This window comes from Leucoraja erinacea, chromosome 33 (assembly GCF_028641065.1).
Source record: "Leucoraja erinacea ecotype New England chromosome 33, Leri_hhj_1, whole genome shotgun sequence".
NCBI classification, from domain to species: domain Eukaryota; kingdom Metazoa; phylum Chordata; class Chondrichthyes; order Rajiformes; family Rajidae; genus Leucoraja; species Leucoraja erinaceus.
Window position 1 is genome coordinate 3,666,306 of NC_073409.1, and position 22,879 is coordinate 3,689,184.

Sequence of the window (22,879 nt, forward strand, 5' to 3'; positions counted from 1 at the left end):
GAAGGCGCTGGAGGTTCCTGTGCTCGAAACTCTGAACGCCAGAACTAGAGCGTGGCCATAAAATAGGGAGGCTCGTGTAAAATGTGGACACAAGGAACTGCAGCTGCTTGGATCTGCAGCAAAGGACAAAGTGCTGGAGGAACTCAGCAGGCCAGGCGGCATCTATGGGGAACATGGATGGGCTGACGGGAGGTCCCAACCCAATACGTTGCCTATCCATGTTCTTCAAAGATGCCGCCTCAACCGTTACTCCAGAACTTTGTGTCTTTTTTTTGGAAACCAGCATCTGCAGTTCCTTGTGTCTCGATATCTGGAGGAAAGGTTTCAGGACAGGATCCTGCTTCAGGGTGATTGTAGGGGTGGGGGGGGGGGGGGGGAGCGAGGTGGGGGGGGGGGGGGGGGGGGGAGGGGGGGGGGGGGAGGTGGGGAGGGGGGAAGGGGAGGGGAGGGGAGGGAGGGAGGGGGGAGCGGGAGGTCAGGAAAAAAAGCCAGATGTGAAAGATGGATACAAACTGCTGGAATAATTGGCTTCTGTAAAACATCATTAGCTTTTTCTCCAAAGATGTTGCCTGACCTGGGTAAAACATAGGGTAAATAATGTTTTAGGTCAGGACACTTCTTCAGACTGACGGCAGGGGGGTGGGATGAAGGGCTGGAGGTGAGAAATGATCAGGGGTTGGTCTTGATCCCTTCTTGCCTCCAACTCTTCAACCCCCACCCCCACACACTTCATTGAGTGAGAAGTTTAGTTTAGGTTGCAGATACAGCGTGGAAACAGGCCCTTTGGCTCATCATGTCCGAGCCGATAAGCAATCACCTGAACACCAGTTCTATCCTACACACTAGGGACAATTTTACAGAGGCCAGTTCACCTACAAACCTACAGGTTTTTGGAGTGTGGGAGGAAACCGGAGCACCCGGAGAAAACCCATGCGGTCACAGGGAGAATGTATAAGCTGCGTACCAGACAGCACCCGTAGTCAGGATCGAACCTGGGTCCCTGGCGCTGGGTCTCTGGCAGCAACTTGATCAGTACGCCACCGTGCTGCCAGGGTGGGAGAATGGTTTTCACTGTACCTTGGTACACATGACAATAAGCTAATCTGTAGAGGACGTGCAAACTCCACATAGATAGGACATGTGGTGAGGACTGTGCCACCTAGAGAAAGTGGGACAACATCGAACTAACCTGAATAGATGATCGATGTACGGCATGAACTCGATGGGCCGAATGGCCTGTTTCCATGCTGTATCTCTAACGCTAACCCATGATTGCCCAGGCCTCAATAAAATAACGTGGAGAAAGGAACTGCAGGCACTGGTTTGTACCGAAGATAGACACAAAGTGCTGGAGTAACTCAGCGGGTCAGGCAGCATCTCTGGAGAAAAACGATGGGTGACATTTGCGGTCGGGACCCTTCTTTAGACATTAAATAAATATTGGGTGAATGGGTGAATATTTAATTTACTGCCTTCTTTGACCCAACCCAACATTATCTCCACTTTTTCCTCCCCCTTTCTGACCAATGTCCTGAGAACAATTTTGGGAAGATTGTAAATGGGGGAACTCCATCTACCCTACAAACTAGAAAAAAAAAGCCAGCAATCTGGGTGGCTATCCCATTTACAGGGACAAAAGTTTCAACCAATATTGACTTAACATGGTTCTTGTTAGCATTTCCTGCCGTTATTTGTTTTAACTCAGCTTCACAGTGAAGGGAGAAGTATTTGCAATATTTCAACTAAGGGGTTGGGTTGTGGGAATCATGCATTTATTTGGCATTCATTTGGAGCAGGGGGCGACATACGAAATATTTAACACACCATTCCTTTGTTGACAGAGCTGTACTTTTTTAAAATTGTATTTCTTGGGACATGCACATTGTTAAGAAACCCTAGTGATATTTTTTATCTCCATTTATTTTCAAACAGTTCATTAATTTGAATAACGTCAAGGGCTCCACACACTGTACATGGATTAAAGTATTTATTTTGCCTTCCGCACAACACTAAACCTGCAGACTAAAGGAAAAGATTCCAGAAAAGCGTGCTTTGGGGAATTTCAGACCGCCTTTTTTCCTTTTAATTCTATTTTCTTCTAATTCTGCTCAGCACACACTTGCGGTTGTCTAAATACCCTTAATGGTTGGGCTGAGATGAGCTGCCGTTAGCAAAGAAATTTAATTTGAGTGGAGGACGACAGCCTTACCTTTGCGGTTAATTGGCCGTTTTGTCTCAGAAGTTAATTGTCTATTTAGTCCAGGTACTTGTTGAGATGTTTAGCTGCTTTCAAACTCTGATCTCGTCATTAATGGAGCATGAAATGAAATGCTTGATACTGCAAATAAAACCAGTGATATTCAAGGATGTTATTGTAGGTAATGCTTGCAAACGGCATTTTAATGGGTCCTAGAAGATTAGGTTAGTGTCAGCTGGAACAGTCTGATCCCTTTTCTGACGCTGTTAGTTCCTTCTTCATTTGCTTCACGGCTGTCTACACAGATCACATAAGCATTACAACTAAAACAACAAAGGCATGCTTTGTTAGCGGGCCAATTTGAATAATTTGCATAATATCTACTTATTTAAAAAAAGAGCCCTCTGTAAAGTTATGTTTTAAATATATATACTGCCAATTCCAGCTGATCCAGAAGGTCTGGATGTTTAAGAAAGGACTGCAGATGCTGGAATAATCGAAGGTAGACAAAAATGCTGGAGAAACTCAGCGGGTGAGGCAGCATCATAGGAGCGAAGGAATAGGTGATGTTTCTGAAGAAGGGTCTTGACCCGAAACGTCACCTATCCCTTTGCTCCATAGATGCTGCCTCACCTGCTGAGTTTCTCCAGCGTTTTTGTCTACCTCAGAAGGTGTGGATGATTACTCCTGTTACCAAATAACAGGGAGTTAGATGCGGCCCTTGTGGCTAAAGGGATCAAGGGGTATGGAGGCAGGATACTGAGGTGGATGATCAGCCATGATCATATTGAATGGCGGTGCAGGCTCGAAGGGCCGAATGGCCTACTCCTGCACCTAATTTCTATGTTTCTATGTTTCTAATATGCTGCCTTGGGAAGGAGGCTTTGAGAAGGAGATTAGTGAAGAGGAGGTACAGTGAAGAGCTTTTAGTTGCGTGCTAACCAGTCAGCAGAAAGACAGTACATGATTACAATCGGTTCATTTACAGTGTGTGGATACAGTATCGGGGAATAACGTTTAGCGCAAGGTAAAGCCAGCAAAGAGCGATCAAGGATAGTCCGAGGATCACCAAAGAGGTAGAAAGTAGATCTGCTAGAGGTAGAGGTAGATGGTAGATAGTAGTACTGCTCTCTGGTTGTAAGTACACAAGACTAGACACCAGCATCAGTGCGGGGAACATCAGGTGCACCCCACCTTCTTCGTCTTTCATGTGTCGTGCACAGCCTAAAGTTGTAGGCCAACTTGTTCTATTTGATCTTCTGTTTGTGCACGTCGAGTTGATTGCATTAGTCAAAACAGGGCGACCACATGAAGGTTGCCATCTACCACCCCCACCCCACCTTAAAGGTGTAGGAAGGAACTGCAGATGCTGGTTTAAATCGAAGATAGAGACAAAATGCTGGAGTAACTCAGCAGGACAGGCAGCATCTCCGGAGAGAAGGAAATGGGTGACGTTTCGGGTCGAGACCCTTCTTCAGACCCGAAACTTTACCCTTTCCTTCTCTCCAGAGATGCTGCCCGTCCCGCTGAGTTACTCCAGCATTTTGTCTCTATCTTCTGTTTAAACCAGCATCTGCAGTTCCTTTTTACACATCTGCAGAAAGAGAATCAGTTTGCTTTATGGCATTAAGACATGGTTGACGTGAACTTAAATAATTAAAAATAAGAAATATTTAAGGAATTACAAAGTACAATGTTTCTTGAAACATATTTAATTTTAGTTTAGTGATCAAGTGTAGAAACAGCCCACTGGCTCCATGCTCACTAGTTATCCCACTTCCTCATCCACTCCCTGCACCCTAAGGACAATCTACTGGGACCTACATATCCGCACATCTTTGGGAGGTGAGAGGAAACCTACATGGTTACAGGGAGAACGTGCAAACTCCACACACCCAGCACCGAGGGCAGGGTCGAACCTGGGTCTCTGGCACAGTGAGGCGGCAGCTTTACCATCTGTGCCACTGCGCCGTCTGACTGATATCCATGAATTCAAAACAATAATATGAAATAAAATAAAAACTCATGTCCATTTGCCAAAGTGATCAGGGAATAACAGCAAGGATCCCGTCTGTCCAGATGCATAGTGGACATGATCTCTACCATGTGATATCTCCAAGAAAAACACCAGATGCTGTGTGTGGACTTTGTTGACTCTCCAAAGCCTTTGTTCCATCAGTGGTGAAGTTGTGCAGAACACATTCCTCAAATTCTGCTGCCCACGGAAATACATTTCTAATTTCTATTTGCTTCACAAAACGTTCAAGACATGATATTAGCGAATGGAAATGCAACAGAGCCAATTCTATTGAACACTAGTGTTAAACGAGGCTTCATAAGGTCATAAGTTCTTGGAGCAGAACGGGGCCATTCGTCCCATCAAGTCTACTCCGCCATTCAATCATAGTTGATCTATCTTTTCCTCTCAACCCCATTCTCCTGCCTTCTCCCCATAACCCCTGACACCCGTACTAATCAAGAATCTGTCAATCTCTGTCTTAAAAATATCCATGGACTTGGCCTCCACAGCCGTCCGTGGCAATGAGTTCCGCAGACTCACCAGCCTCAGTCTGAAGGAGCTTGCCATTGCCCGAGCACCATTCTCACTGTGTCTTGCTGCAGTGTTAAACCTGACGTCCAACAAACTCACCATGAGCGGGGAGGTGATCTTCAGAACCTACGGCAAGCTGTTCAACCAACAGCAACTGCCATCCAGAAACAAGGTTACCTCAACTCAGTTGTTGATCTGAAATGTGCAGTTGACACTCACGTTTTTGCACACTCAGAGGTTGGGTTGGACACCGCCATCAATGAAGCAAATTAAAAAATGGATTTTACACTCAAGGAATATGATGTATTCAAGAAAGAGTAATGGGCCTGTCCCACTTACGCAACTTTTTCCGCAACTGTAGGCACCCGTCATAGGTTGTTGCAGGTCGCCGAAAATGTTCAACATGTTGAAAATTCAGCGGCAACCAGAAAGACGCTACGACTCTTTGGGCAACTGAAGATGTCGCGGGGTGAAGCCTGTATGGTCATGAGTAGTCGCCCAAAGAGTTGTACCTTGTTCTGATCACCGCTGGATTTTCAACATGTTGAAAATTTTCGGCGACCTGCAACAACCTATGACGGGTGCCGGCAAGTCGCTAAAAAAATCACGCGAGTGGGACAGGCTCTTTAGATACAGCTCTTTGCTGTAATGGGGAACGGGCTCCTGATTTTGGATGATTAGCCATGATCATATTGAATGGCGGTGCTGACTAGAAGGGCTGAATGGCCTACTCCTATTCTATGTTTCTATGACATCCAAATACAATTGGTATCTTCTATTGTCCGGTTGCTGGCAGTGCATGTGTATCAACATCCTGATTCAGATTTTGTTCTCAAGGAGGCAACATCATTAGAAATGATTATTTCCAAAACTCTAACCTGGATAAGACGAAATGTGTAGGAAGGAACTGCAGATGCTGGTTTAATCCCAAGATAGATACAAACAGCTGATGTAACTCAGCGGGACAGGCACCATCCCTGGAGGAAATGAATAGATGACGTTCTGGGTCGAGACCCTTCTTCAGACTGAGAGTCGGGGAAAAGGGAAATCTTTCTATATCATTCATTCCCCTTTCCCCCGACTCTCAGTCTGAAGAAGAGTCTCGACACAAAACGTCACCTATTCCTTTTCTCCAGAGATGCTGCCTGACCCGCTGAGTTACTCCAGCGTTTTGTGTCTAACCTGGGTAAGACCACAGGTAAACACCCAGCAAATTCTTGCTTTTTGAGGGTCTCTTTGATTCAGGGGCTTTCTGTAATGTGTGGTAAAAGCGTTGACCTTTATTTCCGGGCAATAATATTTAAATACAGAAGAAAGTTAGAGGACAAATATAGTGCCTGCGATGAGCAGTAAGATCTCAATGTTCAATTATGCAAAAAATCTTCTCAATAAAAATACTTCATCAGATTCAAAGACTTGGACACAGCAATAAGCTTGAAAACTAACCACATAAACTTCTGAAACAGAATATCAACATTCATGAGCACCCCACAGAGCAAACTTCCAGTTTCAATGAGAGGTCACCGACTCAAACTTCATCCTTGTGTCTGTCATTGCAAATGACACCAGATCGGCAGAGGGTTTGAGAAATTCCTGCTTTTATCCTGCACAGCCGCCCCTGAACATGTTCCCACAAAGAATAAGGAACCTAAAACATAGAATAGTACAGAGGAGTGGGCGGCAGGGTAGCGCAGCGGTAGAGTTGCTGCCTTACAGCGCCAGAGACCCGTGTTTGATCGTGACTACGGGTGCTTGTCTGTACGGAGTTTGTACATTCTCCCAGTGACCACGTGTGTTTTCTCCGGGTGCTCCGGTTTCCTCCCACTCTCCAAAGACATGCAGGTTTTTGTAGTCTAATTTTATTTGGTAAAATTGGAAATTGTCCCTAGAGTGTAGGATGGTGTTAGTGTGCAGGGATCGCTGGTCGGCGCGGACTCGGTGGGTGGATGGGCCTGTTTCCGCGCTGTATCTCTTAACTAAACTAAATTAGATTCTGCAGCCCAGGCAGCATCTATGGAGGTGAAATGGACAGGCGATGTTACAAGGTTGTGATCCTTCATCAGAAAATGGGATTAGTACAGGCTGTGCGCAGCAGATCAGTGATAGGAGACAGCACAGATCCAATGGGTTGAAGGGCCTGCCTTGGTATTGTAGGAGTCTCCGACATTATGATTCTCTGATTCTCGGACACTTTAAGACTGCTATCTTAAACAATTGAAGATAGACACAAAATGCCAGAGTAACTCAGCGGGTCAGACAGCGTCTCTGGAGAGAAGGAATGGGTAACGTTTCGGGTCAAGACCCTTCCTCATCACCCTTCTTAAACAATGCCTGTCTGCTCCTACCTGGATTGACATTAATGAACAGTAAATACACCTTTGTCTCTAATAATTCCTTTAAACATGCATTTGCAAATCCAACACATGGGTAATAGCATCTTTACAGCATAAAAGCGCACTTAGGGTGAAGAGAATAAATTAATCAAAAAGGATTGCTGTGGAGGCCTCTCAACATCATTCTGTTTGCCTGCCAAATTTATAATATTCACTGGTGCAATAACAACAACGCAAAATGTAGTCAGGCAACTGAAAATGAACTACAAAGGAAATCACTGAAAACAAACAACAGATGTACTATACAGGAGGTAAAATAAAGATGAGGGGAAGCAGAAGCATGTGCTAATGTAGCAAGGGGTCTGAATGAATTAAAGTGTGGAAAAATCAATGAAAAGGATAAGTTCCCAATTTAAAATGCAAATTAATCTGTATCGGACAAATGAAGTTAATTTTAAACATTTGGATTCAGTTCAGATTGCCCATTGCTTTGGAGAAATGTTCCACTCGACAAACCTAGTGCCATTTTGTTAGGGATGTGAAATGTCATATTCTCTCAATCTGCCTATTTACTACACTGCATTACCAGCTGAATCTCCACATGTACATCCGTCTCAAACTGTGGGCTTCCAGTTGTCTGGAAAGGAATTAATTCTGCGGTTCTTCTCAAATTGTTTTATTTTTTCAAGCCACAGCTTTGCACAGCTGAGATCGAAGCCTTTAAATTGTTGTTTTGAGCTGAACTACTGGAGTCATGGAATCATCAATTCACACAGCACATAAATAGGCCCTTCGGCCCAACTTGGCCGTGCCGACCAGGTCAGTTCAGTTCTGTTCAATTTGGCACAATGGTAGATGTTGTTTAAGAAGGAACTGCAGATCCTGGAAAATCGAAGGTACACAAAAATGCTGGAGAAACTCAGCGGGTGCAGCAGCATCTATGGAGCGAAACGTTGCCTATTTCCTTCGCTCCATAGATGCTGCTGCACCCGCTGAGTTTCTCCAACATTTTTGTGTACATAGAAACATAGAAACATAGAAATTAGGTGCAGGAGTAGGCCATTCGGCCCTTCGAGCCTGCACCGCCATTTAATATGATCATGGCTGATCATCCAACTCAGTATCCCGTACCTGCCTTTTCTCCATACCCCCTGATCCCCTTGGCCACAAGGGCCACATCTAACTCCCTCTTAAATATAGCCAATGAACTGGCCTCAACTACCCTCTGTGGCAGAGAGTTCCAGAGATAAATGTTGCTGCCTTATTGTGCCAGAGACCCAGGTTCGATCCTGACCTCAGGTGCTGTCTGCACAGGGTTTGTACATTCTCCCTGTGATCTGCATGGGTTTTCTCCGGGTGCTCCGGTTTCCTCCCACACTCCAATGACGTGCAGGTATGCAAGTTAATTGGCTTTGGTAAAATTGTGAAGTGTCCCGAGTGTGTGTAGGATGGTGTTAATATGCGGGGATCGCTGGTCAGAGCGGAGTCGGTGGAGGGAAGGGCCTGTTTCCGCGCTGTATCTCTAAACTAATTGCTCCGGTTTCTTTCCACACTCCAAAGACCTACAGTTGTGTATGTTAATTGGTTTTAGTTAGTTGTAAAATCGTCACTAGTGTGTGGGATAGTGTTAGTGTACGGGTGATCGCTGGTCGATGCAGATGCGTGGGGCTGAAGACCCTGTTTCCGCACTGTCTCCATCTAAGTCGCAGTTAGTTTAATTTGACCCTTATTTGGCCCATATCCCTCTAAACATTTCCTTTCAATGTACCTGATCATGTGTTTTTCAAATGCTGTTCCAGTACCTTCCTCAATTACCTCCTCTAGCAACTTGCTCCATGTACTCGACAGCCTCAGGGTGAACAAGTTGCCTCTCAGGTTCCGATGAAAACTTTCCCCTCCCACATTAAACTTATGTCCTTGGATCTTGATTTCCCTCCCTGTTGTGTAACAGATCAATGCCGTTTTTAATAACCAAGTCATCAAGGAAATGAGGAATATAAACAATTTTAATGTTTCACCAGAAATCTTTATCAATAGTAACGTTATTCAAAGCATTCGTTTTTTTTTTGTTTTAGCGACACAGCGCAGAAACAGGCCCTTTGGCCTTCCAGGTCTGTTCCGACCAGCGATCCCCGCTCATTAACAGTACCCCACACACACTAGGGGCAATTTTTCATTTCTACCAAATTAATTAACCTATAAACCTGTACGTCTTTGGAATGTGGGAGGAAACCGGAGCACCCGGAGAAAACCCACGCGGTCTCAGGGAGGACGTACAAACACCGTACAGACAGCACCTGTAGTCAGGGTCAAACCCGGGTCTCTGGCGCTGTGAGGCAGCAAATCTACCGCTGCGCCACCGTGCCGGTCGTAAGATTAATTTAAGCTCTGAAATCATGAGGTAACTTTCCGAGTGAAAGATTTCAGAAATCAGGTCGGATTCAATCTAATAATTTGCAGAATGTGAGGTTCTAATAATTTGTGGAATATGAGAACTATCAATAAAAGAAGTGAAGTGAAAGTAAATGAATTGGACAATGAAGCGTGCAAAAGGAAATGATTACGTTCTGGTAAATCTCCTCGGCATAACTGTGATGAAACCACAGACCTTATCTGTCTAACAGGTAATAAATGTAATCTTCTGGGACTATTGTTCCCCCCTCCCACCCCCTCCCTTCACAAGTTGCTTCCATTATTAATTTTAAGGTAAAACAAACACTGGGAGTATCTGGATGGAATGTCTGCACCATTCACAAGTAGTCGGTTGTATTCGCATCAAACATTCATAAGTGATTGGAGCAGAATTAGGCCATTTGGCCCATCAAGTCTACTCCGCCATTCAATCATGACTGATCTATCTTTCCCTCTCGACCCCATTCTCCTGCCTTCTCCCCATAACCCCTGACACCCCTATCTATCTCTGCTTTAAAAAATATCAATTGACTTGCCCTCCACAACCTCCTGTGGCAATAATTTCCACAGATTTACTACCCTAAAAAATAATACCTCCTCGTCTCCTTCCTAAAGGAATGTCCTTTCATTGGGAGGCTATGACCTGTCTTGATCTATCAACTCCTTTCACTATTGCTCCATACCTCTGGCTGAATGGATCCATGCAAAGGAGACAAGAGGCATCATAGCAATGATGTTTAATGCAGAACTTCAACCCAAAACATTGACACCTCAAACTGTAGGGCATATTCTCAAATGATATAGGTTCCAAACTGTATGGACTTGGGGACCTTATTTTTGTACAAGTATTGTTTAGTTTAGTATAGTTTAGAGATACAGCACAGAAACAGGCCTACCAAGTCCACAGCAACTAGCGATCCCCGCACACTAACACTAACCTACACACACTAAGGACAATTTAATTAACCTACAAACCTGTACGTCTTTGGAGTGTGGCAGGAAACCAGAGATCCCACATAAAAAACCCACGCAGGTCACGGGGAGAATGTACAAACTTCGTACAGACAGCACCCGTAGTCAGGATTGAACCTGGGTCTCTGGTGCTGTAAGGCAGCAGCTCTACCCGCTGCGCCACCGTGCCGCCCACCACCACAATATGTCTATTTATTTGTCTTTTTTTAAATATATACTAATTTTTTCGTCGCTATTGTAGGTTTTTATAGGATTTACAGAGTAGCGTGTTTACATACTTGTTGTGTTTCTGCAAACAATGGGCCCGTCCCACTTAGGCGATTTTTTTGGCGACTACAGGCGACTAAGCTGTTGCCACATGGTTGCCGGTTGTCACCAGGGTGTCGCCTGTATGGTCATGAGCAGTAACCTCAGTCGCCCAAAGAGTCGTAGCATCTTTTTGGCCGCAGCTGGATTTTCAACATGTTGAAAATTTTTCAACAACAGTGGCGACCGTGGATTCAACATCAATGAGCGTAGTTTGATGTAGTAGCTGCCGTAAGTTGTCGCCAGGTGATGTAAGTTTTTGCCGGTGCTGACTTCGGTGAATTCCATTGTCATAGTCGCCGACGGTCGCCGAAAAAATCGCCTAAGTGGGACAGGCCCATAAGAATTTCAGCGTTCCGTTTCGTGACATATGACAAAAAAATAGTTTTCACTTTTAAAGTATTTAAACTCCCCCGCATCCCTGATTGGAGTTGATGACCTGATAGCTGAACAGCATTCTCATGAGCCAGGTAAAATGTAAAGAAGAAGGGTCTCGACACAAAACATCTGACAACCGGCAACCATGTGGCTGGGAAGGTCATCAAAGACCCCTCACACCCCAACCATGGACTGTTTGCCCTCCTCCCATCAGGGAGGCGGTACAGGAGCCTCAGGTCACGTACTAGTAGGATGAGGAAAAGCTTCTACAACAATACAATCACACTGCTGAACTCGGAGTCCCGCCGATAGATTTCTCCGGTCCCTCCGTCCCCATTGTTTAATTATTCTGTATTTTTTGATTATTCTGTATCTTCTCTCTTTCTATTTTTTTAATTTCTTTATGCACAACTACTACGGACTGACGCATCCTACATACTTGTATTTGTGCAATGATATTAAAGTTGAATTGAGTTGAATCTCCGATTCCTTCTCTCCAGAAATGCTGCCTGTCCCTCTGATTTACTCCAGCATTTTTATGTCTGCCTTCGATTTAAACCAGCATCTGCAGTTCTTTCCTGCATCAAATGTAAAGATCCCTTGCAAGTTTCAGATGTCCTTCCAATAATTCTGCACAGTAAAACAGTGGTTTGATAAGCAGATTGCTGGGAGAGAAATTACCTTGGAGGTCACACGAATCGAATACGTGAAAGTTTGTACAATTGACAATCAATATCTCTGCCTGCGCGATTAAAGAGGACTTTGTCTCCTTGTGGTCTGAAGTGGCATTTATATTGTCTGTGACAAGTGCCAGCCGCCAAGTAAAGACAATGACAGCAGAAATATAGCACCACAAGAATTTGTAACACTGAAGGAGGCCATTCAGCCCATCGTGGACATGCCAGATTATTCCGATACACACCTGTGCATGCGACCTTTCCGATCATCCCATTACAGGGAGGATCCATCGTATCGTATCGTATCGTATTGTATTAGTACCGGTGTCGGAGGTTATGGGGAGAAGGCAGGAGAGGGAAAGATAGATCAGCCATGATTGAATGGCGGAGTTGACTTGATGAACCTAATGGCCTAATTCTGCTCCTATCACTTATGCACTTATGAAATTCTGAGATTGGAAAAATTGCTGTGACTTTGTGTTCTGCCGTTCACTTTAGAGATATGGGGCAAGAGAGCCTGCCTTGGTGTATACGTCAGCAGTGATCTGTGTGATGTATCTGTGCACTGAAGATTGACTGATGTTGATGATGTTCCCCGTGGTAACTGGGAATGAACCTTAGGCAAAAGAGATCATGGCCGTTGTGATCCTAACAGTGAATGGCAGCCCTGTCCCTGAAGGGGAGTTCATCGGCAGGTCGGACTATTGCAGATGGCACAGCGCTAGGTCACCATCTCCTGCGTCCCCACTTGCCCTGGACACTTGCTCCTGGGTGAGCCCAAACGTGGGAAGTGAATCCTGCCTCCCTCCCCTCCTTGTGTAGGATGGAACCGCAGGTGCTGGTTTAAACCCAAGATAGACACTAAAAGCTGGAGTAACTCAGCGGGACGGGCAGCATCTCTGGAGAGAAGGAATGGGTGACGCTTCGTGTCGATAAGAAGGGTCTGATCTGAAACGGCACCCATTCCATATCTCCAGAGATGCTGCCCGTCCCGCTGAGTTACTCCAGCATTTTGTGTCCCTCCCCTTCTTTACGTCTCGATCTGATCGTCTAAAAATAAAAAAATACTCAGCAACTCTTTCCTGCCATTTGCCCATCAGCAAGAGGAATAAAAGCCTCACGCATCCAACAAAATGAGAATGATACCACGTGAGCTGACTGTAGGATGATTATCAAGATAGAGACCTCTTGCCCAACATTTCCATTACATCAGTGGATTAGAGGAAGTGACTTCATGCCCACCCATCTTCTTTGGTTCTCTGTGCCACTGTGAACTGTTTGTTTTTTTGTCAATGAGATACGCATCAATAGAGTTGCTGCCTTGCAGCGCTGGAGACCCAGGTTCGATCCCGACTTCGGGTGCTGTCTGTACGGAGTTTGTGCTTTCTCCCTGTGACCTGCGTGGGTTTTCTCCGAGATCTTCGGTTTCCTCTCACACTCCAAAGACGTGCAGCTTTGTGGGTTAATAGGTCTGGTTCAAATGTAAGTTGTCCCTAGTGTGCATAGGATGGTGTAAGTGTGCGGGGATCGCTGGCCGGCACGGACTCGGTGGGCCGAAGGGCCTGTTTTCGTGCTGTATCGCTAAGCGTACCATGCTCATTTATGCAGCACGGTAACGCAATGGTTATGCAGCTGGATTCATAAATCAGAAGACTCCATATAAACTCAAGCACACAATTTCAAATCTTAACCACAATTACAGATCAGCCATGATTGAATGGCATAGTAGACGTTGGGCCTAATGGCCTAACTCTGCTCCTGTGACTTTTAAACTTATGACAGGGGAATTTTAATTCCTGTAAAGGGGTGGTGGTAGAGGCAGATAATAATGTCCTGTGCTGTTTACTGTAGAGGTACAGCATGGAATCAGGCCCTTCAGCCCATCAGTCCATGCCAGCCATTGAAAGCCCGTACACTAGTTCTAGTATTGGCTCTGTATGGTTTCCCAAAGCAATTTTCAATTACAGATCCACCACCGATTTTCCGACACCCTCGGTTCCAGAGCCCTTCTGGATCATTCGCTTTGCCAGACCAAAAGAGGTCACGGTCTCCGAGAGGAGTCCAACATTTCCAGAATGGTCAGCTTAGGTTATTGGGGAGCTGAGACACCAGCCCACACAGTCGGCCATGGGAGTCGGCTATGGGAACTGATCACCTACACTGGGCAAGAGACTCTGCGCATCTACCCGATCTATTCCTCTCATGATTTGATACACCTGTATAAGATCACCCCTCATCCTCCTGCGCTCCAAGGGATAGAGTCCTAGCCTGCCCCAACCTCTCCCTGGAGCCCAGACCCTCTCGTCCTGGCAACATCCTTGTGAAGGACTTGATTGTATTTCTGTAGAGTATTATCTGATTGGATAGCATGCAAAACACAAACTCTGCGCTGTACCTCAGTACATGTGACAATAATAAATCTAAACCTACTAAGTGCTCATCTACAGTAGGGATGGTGTTATGATTCATATCTGGTGTGTCTGGTGTACACGGCCACTTGTGTTACCACGTGGAGTGAATTAAATTTTAAGGAGAGGCTCTTATGATGGTGACGACATCAGGAAACTGTAGATTAATTGTTTTAGGCACAACAATTTAAACTGTGTTCCGAAGTTTTGCTTGTTACCGTTTGTGTTTCTACAGTGAGCAATTATGCTCTCATCGAGGAGTCTAGAATTACCTTCAGATCTAACAGTTTTGCATTTAATGGTAGGGTGTTCTTTGGAGGGATGTCAGGTGCACTTGGAAATTCAACTGGGATTAATTAAGATAAATATAGCGAATGTTTGAAGGTGGGGAAAGTACAAGTGATGAGTGGAAGCGGTATGCCCAGCATCTTGTTGTTGGTGTTTAGATTTTTTCACCCAGTCACAAGCCAGTTTGAGGCAGGTTTCATCTAGCTAAACCAATTAAACAAATTTCTAATCAGAGTTTTTCATTAACCGATGCTTGAGTGCCCACTGCAGCATCATTCATTAAACAAAAATCACTTCATTCAGTTAACATAATTCTCAAAATGAATACAAATGCGTTTAGACTATCATGTACATGTGCCGAAACAGCGTCATTGTGTGTTGTATGTGATATGCGAATGTGTTATTGGGGCGAGAACAGGGAAAGGCTCTTTAGCCCTTTGTGGCCATTCTGCTATTCAGCAACATCATGGCTGGTTGTCCACACATCCAAAATAAACTAGCTACCTATCGCTTGCCAAAGCTAACCCTCTTCCTCCTTCCCTCCCCCACCCTAGTTGTCACACTATCACTGTCCTCCTGTAACTGTACGATGATAGTAGTCTACAATACTAAATATAACCAGTAGGATGGAATCAAAGGCCCAAAGGAACATCATATCTATTGAAGGTAGACAAAAGTGCTGGAGAAACTCAGCGGGCGCGACAGCATCAAATGCTGCTGCACCCGCTGAGTTTCTCCAGCACTTTTGTCTACCTTCGATTTTCCAGCATCTGCAGTTCCTTCTAAAACATCATATCTATTGATGTTGATTAAAAAGAAGGAAAGAAATGTCACGGATATAAATTAAGAACTGCAATTCCTGTCTAGTCTATATCTGGAAAAACAAAAGGGAGTTTCATAGATTTAGATAAGATCACAGCGAAAAAAAACGGTAGTTAAGTAAATACCTTGGATAGCCTGAATAAAGTACAGAAGAAGGGTTTCAACCCGAAACGTCGCCCATTCCTTCTCTGAGCCTGTCCCGCTGAGTTACTCCAGCATTTTGTGTCTACCTTCGATTTAAACCGGCATCTGCAGTTCTTTCTTACATTGCACAAAGTACTGTTTCTTATCTGCTATCTTTTGCACAACCCCAACATCAACAATTCTATTTTGCCTTGAATGAGGAGTATGGAAACGTATTCACCTCCCAACTGTTGTGTCGCTGCACATGGACATTTACATTCCAGCTATTTTTCTCAGAGCAATATAGGTTCGTGATTAGTGCGGGTGTCAGGGGTTATGGGGAGAAGGCAGGAGAATGGGGTTGGGAGGGAAAGATAGACCAGCCATGATTGAATGGCGGAGTAGACATGACAGGCTGAACGGCCTAATTCTGCTCCTATAACTTATGAACATGAAACCAGAGCACCCGGCGGAAACCCACGCTTTTTAGAGGGAGAACGTGCAAACTCCATACAGATAGCACCCAAGGTCAGGATTGAACCAGGATCTCGGGCGCTGTGAGGCAGCAGCTCTACCCGCTGCGCCACTGTGCCTCCCATCACTCATTACCAACAGTTCACGGAGTAGAACACATCACACAGGTAATCAAAGTGTTAAATGGAATTTTCATTAAGATGACAAACCATCAAACAAACTCTATATTAAGCTTGGCAACACCTTTACAAAGAAATGTCACTGAAGTTTACAATATGTTAGCTCTGTCGGTTTAGCTCTGTGTCGAGTCTTCAATAACATTAAAGTAAGAAAATCCCAAGTGCAGTTCGTCCACAAATTAATACCACAGTGATGACATTTCTGGTTTATCGCACACCGTGTGAAAATTAGGGCTCTTTCAGCTTAAATCTAATTATAACAAAGAAAACACTCAATCAAACGGGCTGTTCGTCAGGACACAAAGCATTGGTAATGTAATTTCCGAAGTTCCAGACCATGCCTGGTACATCATGTATTAACAATATCTAATGTGCCTCCTATAGGTAAATGAATATGCTAACAAGGCAAGGTCAATACTAAATCTAATATCTTTAAGCTGTTTAATTCCAAATAGTCCTTAATAAATCAATTGACCAGGAGAGTTGATGCTGCTATCAATTATTCAGGAGACAGAATAAATATTTCAGATGATTTGATGGGCTGGCTTGCCTAGGTCTTATAGAAAGCTTTGCATTTTAATATTGCCGCACTTAAAGTTTTATACACCGGGAGATGCAGGTGATTTCATGGGCAGAGAGATCCGTGTTGGCTACGATCTGTCGAAGCAGCTATGCCGAGCGATTTTAACGGGGGAAAAAAAGACGAAATTGAGGATATTTTACATGGTTCTCAAATGCTGGCCAATAAATCGCAGGAAGCAATGTTTGTTTAGCTTATTATTGTCACGTGTACAGTGGTACAGTGGAAGCAAGGGAGTGGAAAGCTTTTGTTTGGGTGCTGAACAGTCTAAGACAACACTACACATGAATACAATCTGAAGAAGGGTCTCGACCCGAAACGTCACCCATTCCTTCTCTCCAGAGATGCTGCCTGTCCCGCTGAGTTACTCCAGCATTTTGTGTCTATAATCTGAATACAATCAAGCTGAATATCATCAGCCATGATCATATTGACTAGCGGTGCTGGCTCGAAGGGCCAAATGGCCTACTCCTGCACCTGTTTTCTATGTTTCTATGTTTCTCAGCTGTCCACAGTGTACAGGTAAAGGATAAAGGTTACAACATTTAGTGCAAAGATATAATATTGAAGTCTGATTGAAGATAGTACAAAGGTCTCCAATGAAGTAGATTGGAAGTCAGGACCGCACTCATAGAAACTTAGAAACATAAAAAAATAGGTGCATGGCCAATCAATATTATCATGGCTTATCATCCAAAATCAGCCCCCCCGTTCCTGTTTTCTCCCCCATATCCCTTGATTCCGTTAGCCGTAAGAGCTAAATCCAACTCGCTCTTGAAAACATCCGGTGAATTGGCCTCCACTGCTTTCTGTGGCACTCAAGAGGACCATCCAGTTCCCTGATAACAGCTGGGAATCAACGTGTAGGAAGGAATTGTTTTAAACCAAAGATAGACACAAAATGCTGGCGTAACTCAGCGGGACAAGCAGCAACTCTGGAGAGAAGGAATGGGTGACGTTTCTTTTCGAGACCATTCTTCAGATTGAAGAATGGTCTCGAACCAAAACATCTCCCATTCCTTTTTCCAGAGATTCTCGCTTTCCCGCTGAGTTACTCCAGCATTTTGTGTCCAACAGCTGGGTAAAAACCGTCCCTGAATCTGGAGGTGCATGTGTGTTCAAAACTTCTGTACCTCTTGCCTGATGGGAGAGGGGAGAAAAGGGTGAGTGACTGGGGGGTGAGATTACTATCATCCAGTCGAGATAACAATGTACATTTTGCAGCTTATGTCATGAAATCATTCCAGATTACGGTTCAACACATTAACCTGTATGTGAGAACAAGCATATTTCATCTCGTCTATAAAATAGTCAGCTCAACACATCAAAACAATACAATGGGCTTTTTAAATCTAGGACACACTGTAAAAACCTTTGCATCATCTAATTTATGATGAACCACAATCACAGCCAACACAATTTATGAAGACCAAGAATTGAGATGCAATTAGCTGATTACAGAAGCTGTTGACCATTTTATTGATCGATTTTATTTTCTGTCACCTGTGGATTATGCTTTCACCGCCTATAATATAAATGTTATTCAATGCTAATTCTTTTAAAATTTTAGTTTAGTTTAGAGATGTAGCACGGAAACAGACCCTTCAGCCCTGCTTGAATAGCGGAGTAGACTTGATGGGGCTGAATAGCCAAATTCTGCTCCTGTAACGAAAGAACGTATCAACTCACAGTATAAAGATGTACAGCTTTGTAGGTTAATTGGTTTCGGTAAAATTGTAAATTGGTCGTAGCGTGTTGGATCGTTCTGGTGTACAGTGTGGTCGCTGGTCGGCGCGGACTTGGTGGGCCATCGGTCCTGTTTCCAGGCTGTATCTCTAAAGTCTAGAGTAACGTCTAAAGTCTCAATGTGCATCATGGGGTTTGCAAGGAGAATGACCCAAGACACAAGGACCAACTGCAAGTGTTCGGTGAAACAGTCGCTGGGTCTACGTTTGGGTTTGCCGATGGAAAGGAGGCCACAACATCGGGAGCACCGGATGCAGTAGATGAAGTTAGAGGAGGCACCTGGGGTGAAACTTCCAAGTGAGATCAAGATAGGCGAAGACTGCTATCATTCATGAGGTAAACATGACCATCAACAAAAAGCTTGACTAAGATCAGAAGGTTTGTGTATAAACATAAAATGTATTTATTATATGAGGCTGAATATAAAACCCTTCTATAACATGCTTTGATGTCATAAGGTCATAAGGTTATGTAATAGGAGCAGAATTAGGCCATTCGGCCTATCAAGTCTACATAGCTGATCTATCTCTCCCTCCTAACCCCATTCTCCTGCCTTCTCCCCATAATCTGTGACACCCATACTAATCAAGAATCTAACTTTCTCTGCCTTAAAAATATCCATTAACGGCCTCCACAGCCTTCTGTGGCAAAGAATTCCACAGATTCACCACCCTCTGGCTAAAGAAATTCCTCCTCATCTCCTTCGTAAAAGATCGTCCTTTAATTCTGAGGCTGTGACCTCTAGTCCTAGACTCTCCCGCGAGTGCTAGTGGAAAGATCCTCTTCACATCTATCCAAGCCTTTCACTATTCTGTACGTTTCATGTCATAAGGTCATAAGTTCATAAGTAATAGGAGTAGAATTAGGCCTTTCGGCCCATCAAGTCTACTCTGCCATGGCTGATCTATCTTTCCCTCTCGACCCCATTCTCCTGATTCTCCCCATAACCCCTGACACCCCTGACACAATCAAGGAACTATCTATCTCTGCCTTAAAAATATCCACTGACTTGGCCTCCACAGCCTTCTGTGGCAACGAATTCCACAGATATTAACAGTAACATATATCCACAAATATTCCATAGATGTAATATTAACCAAAGCAGTGCTTTTATTCTAATAAAAAAAATATTAAATTTTGCAAATGACAATTAAAACAAATTCATTAATCTCTTGGTTTATAATTGTTTTTCCCCTGCTCTTTTTATTGAAGTTATGATTTAAAATTTGATGGAATTGAATCTTTTTTAACATTCTTTGACTCTCATTTCAAATCTCACAGGGAGATGTGGGCAATTATTTCAGATCCTCTGTAAGCAATGAATCTTGACATATACTTCATATATCGTTTTTGGGATTACAAAAGCATTTAACATGGAAATGAAATATAATTAATTTAAACGTTAATAAAATATATTTTTACCAAATCTGAAAGTATCGCATTAATATACTATTTTAACTTTGATTCTTATTTTCAGACATCAACTTTATATAAAAACAATCTGTTAAAAGAAGATACTCGATGGAAAAGCACGAGATTTTTCTTAATTCAAAGCGTTTCAGCAAGTGTTTCAGCCTGAAGCCAGACTCAAAAAGCTGGAGTAACTCAGCGAATCAGACAGCATTTCTCTGAGAAAAGAAACATAGAAATGGGCAGGAGTGATGTTTTCGGGCTAAGACCCCCCTTAGCCACAAGGGCCACATCTTCAGACTGAGAGTCAACTACCCTCTGGGGGAGAGGGGGATTCTAGAGATTTCCCCTTTATCCTTAAGCTGAAGGGTAAGGTGTGGGAGAATGACAGAAGTCAAAAGCAGAATCTTCGATTCTAGATATAAACCAAGTCTATCCAGTCTTTCTTCAAATGTCCCAGAATCAGTCTGGTGACATCTCTGCACTCCCTCTATGGCAATAATGTCCTTCCAGATTTGAAACGTCACAACTGCAGTAGAACCTCTCTGTCATTCAAGCATGGCTGATCAATCTTTCCCTCTCCTCCCCATTCTCCTGCCTTCTCCCCATAACCCCTGACACTTGCAAATGACCCTTGACACGAGAGTATGGGAGGAAACTAGAGCAGTCAAAGAAAGCAGACACGGTCACAGGAAGAAGGTATGAATCCCTTACAGACAGCGCCCATAGCCAGGATCGAACCAGGGTTTCAGGCACTGGACGGCAGCATCTCTACCACGGTGCCACCGTGCAGCCCCATTTCAGGAAGAACGTTGGAGTGAGATTCCAGTTACTGGACTTTATGCTTGGCTGGAGGTGTCTGTGAAGCTACGGCAAGTTACTTGGGTATTCTTTAAATTTAGTGCAATTATCAGCCATGAAGTCTGTAGAAAAGGATAATATATTTAGATACACAAAAATGCTGGAGAAACTCAGCGGGTGCAGTCTGCACCCGCTGAGTTTCTCCAGCATTTTTTTGTACCTTCGATCTTCCAGCATCTGCAGTTCCTTCTTGAACACATAATATATTTAGATGTCACTTTTTTAATTTTTGTGAGCAAATAAAGTTATCATCAGTTATTGGTTAAATAACTATTTGATTAGTGCTTATATATGAGACATATGGAGCATTGCTTTGCATTTGATTGTGATGTACTGCATAAGGCTCCGATAATTATTTAATTAAATAAGGATGTTCCTGTTGCTTAACACAAGCTAACAGTAAAATACATGAGTAATATTCATCACGGTATATAATGTCCCGCAAATGTTTTTCATTATACACATTATTGCATGTATCTAAAATGCACGGGGTATTATATTTTGATCAATAATTCGTAGCAACCTTGTTAAAAATTATGAACATTAATAAATTATTTATCTTCATCTATGTAAATATTTTCTTGCCACACGCCACGATGTGTAAATAACTTTATTTTATTTTTACGTCTGGTATGAATAAGTCTTTGAAGGGCAGCACGGTGGCGCAGCGGTAGAGTTGCTGCCTCACAGAGCCAGAGTCCCGGGTTCGATCCTGACTACGGGTGCTGTCTGTACGGAGTTTGTACGTTCTCTCTGTGACCTGCGTGGGTTTTGTATCGGAGCTCTGGTTTCCTCCCACACTACAAAGACGTACAAGTTTGTAGGTTAATTGACTCGGTAGAAATGTAAAATTGTTCCTAGTGTGTGTTGGATAGTGTTAGTGTGCGGGGATCGCTGGTCGGCGCGGACTCGGTGGGCCGAAGGGCCTGTTTCCGAGCTGTATCTCTAGACTAAACTAAACTAATCAGCAGTAATCACGCTAAAATTATGAACATTACTAGATTATCTATTTCAATATACGTAAATAATTCCTTGCTATACGCCACAACTTCCTTTAATCTTTAAGACTGTGAACAAAACAGTCACAGCTCCCGTCTATAAGAATTATTCTCCCAGACTTAGCCGCTGAAAACCTGGTGTATGGAAAAACTTCACATGAACAGGGCAATGATGAAATTTGCAAGGTTAACCTATGAAAAAATAAATCACATATGAAAACTTGCATTCAAGTAGTAAGTTATCACTTCAAAGCATCTCAAAATGTTTTGCAATGTAAATTATTTTTGAAATGTGGTGATTGTTGTTAAATAGGCAAAGAATAAAGGCAAATGCAAGATATCCAAATGATACTTCTGCGGTGAGGAAATAAATGCTGCAGGTCTTTAGCGAGAAATATGCCACTAATGGATTTTGTTGCCATGTTCTATAATTTGCGAGAAGCAATTTTCTGTATTTCGGATGCATCAGTACAAGGAAAATAGCATTTAGAATTTCTATTCTTTGACCTTCATTTAAAGTCTTGCATTTAACTACATCAGAAAAAAATTGAGCTCACCTTTTGGGAAATGATTTCCATTTGATGCAGTCAAACTACTTCTGAGGGAGAGAAATATCTAAATATTAGTCAGGCGAGGACCCAAAGACATACAGTTCATCAATTACAGCACGCTCACATTTCATCAATCTTTCAAATTGTGCAGAATAACAAATTTAAAAAACTAGCGACTCTTTGAATAGTTGCATTTCCTTTATATTTCAAAAATGTGGAATATTAGATCTGGTGAAACGTGAGCTACAGATGTAGGATGCAATACTGATTTAGATATGATTTTGAGAGAAAGTTTCAAGTCAGAATGAGTATATTTCGTTTAGAGACACAGCGTGGAATTACATGGAGTTTTCGGGGAGAAGGCAGGAACGGGGTATTGATTTTTGATGATTAGCCGTGATCATATTGAATGACGGTGCTGGCTCGAAGTGCCGAATGGCCTACTCCTGCACCTATTTTCTAAGTTTCTATGTTTCTTTGTTAAGTGTTCCCTGTTCCTGGAGTCTGTGCATGTGAGGCTACATATACTGTATATTTCTATAGATATCTCTGAAAGTGGATGATGATTTTTTTTCATGTCTCTATGATCAATCGAACAGCGTCAGTTCACTTA

At 43.4% G+C, this 22,879-nt stretch overlaps 1 long non-coding RNA gene across 1 annotated transcript in view; it reads right to left on the bottom strand.

The window, feature by feature from the left end:
- Positions 1-22,879, bottom strand: part of LOC129712556 (uncharacterized) — a 378,151-nt gene that overhangs the window by 22,929 nt on the left and 332,343 nt on the right. The window contains exon 8 of the long non-coding RNA XR_008726088.1: positions 22,273-22,313. This is a non-coding gene — a long non-coding RNA (uncharacterized LOC129712556). The remainder of the gene's footprint in view (positions 1-22,272; positions 22,314-22,879) is intronic.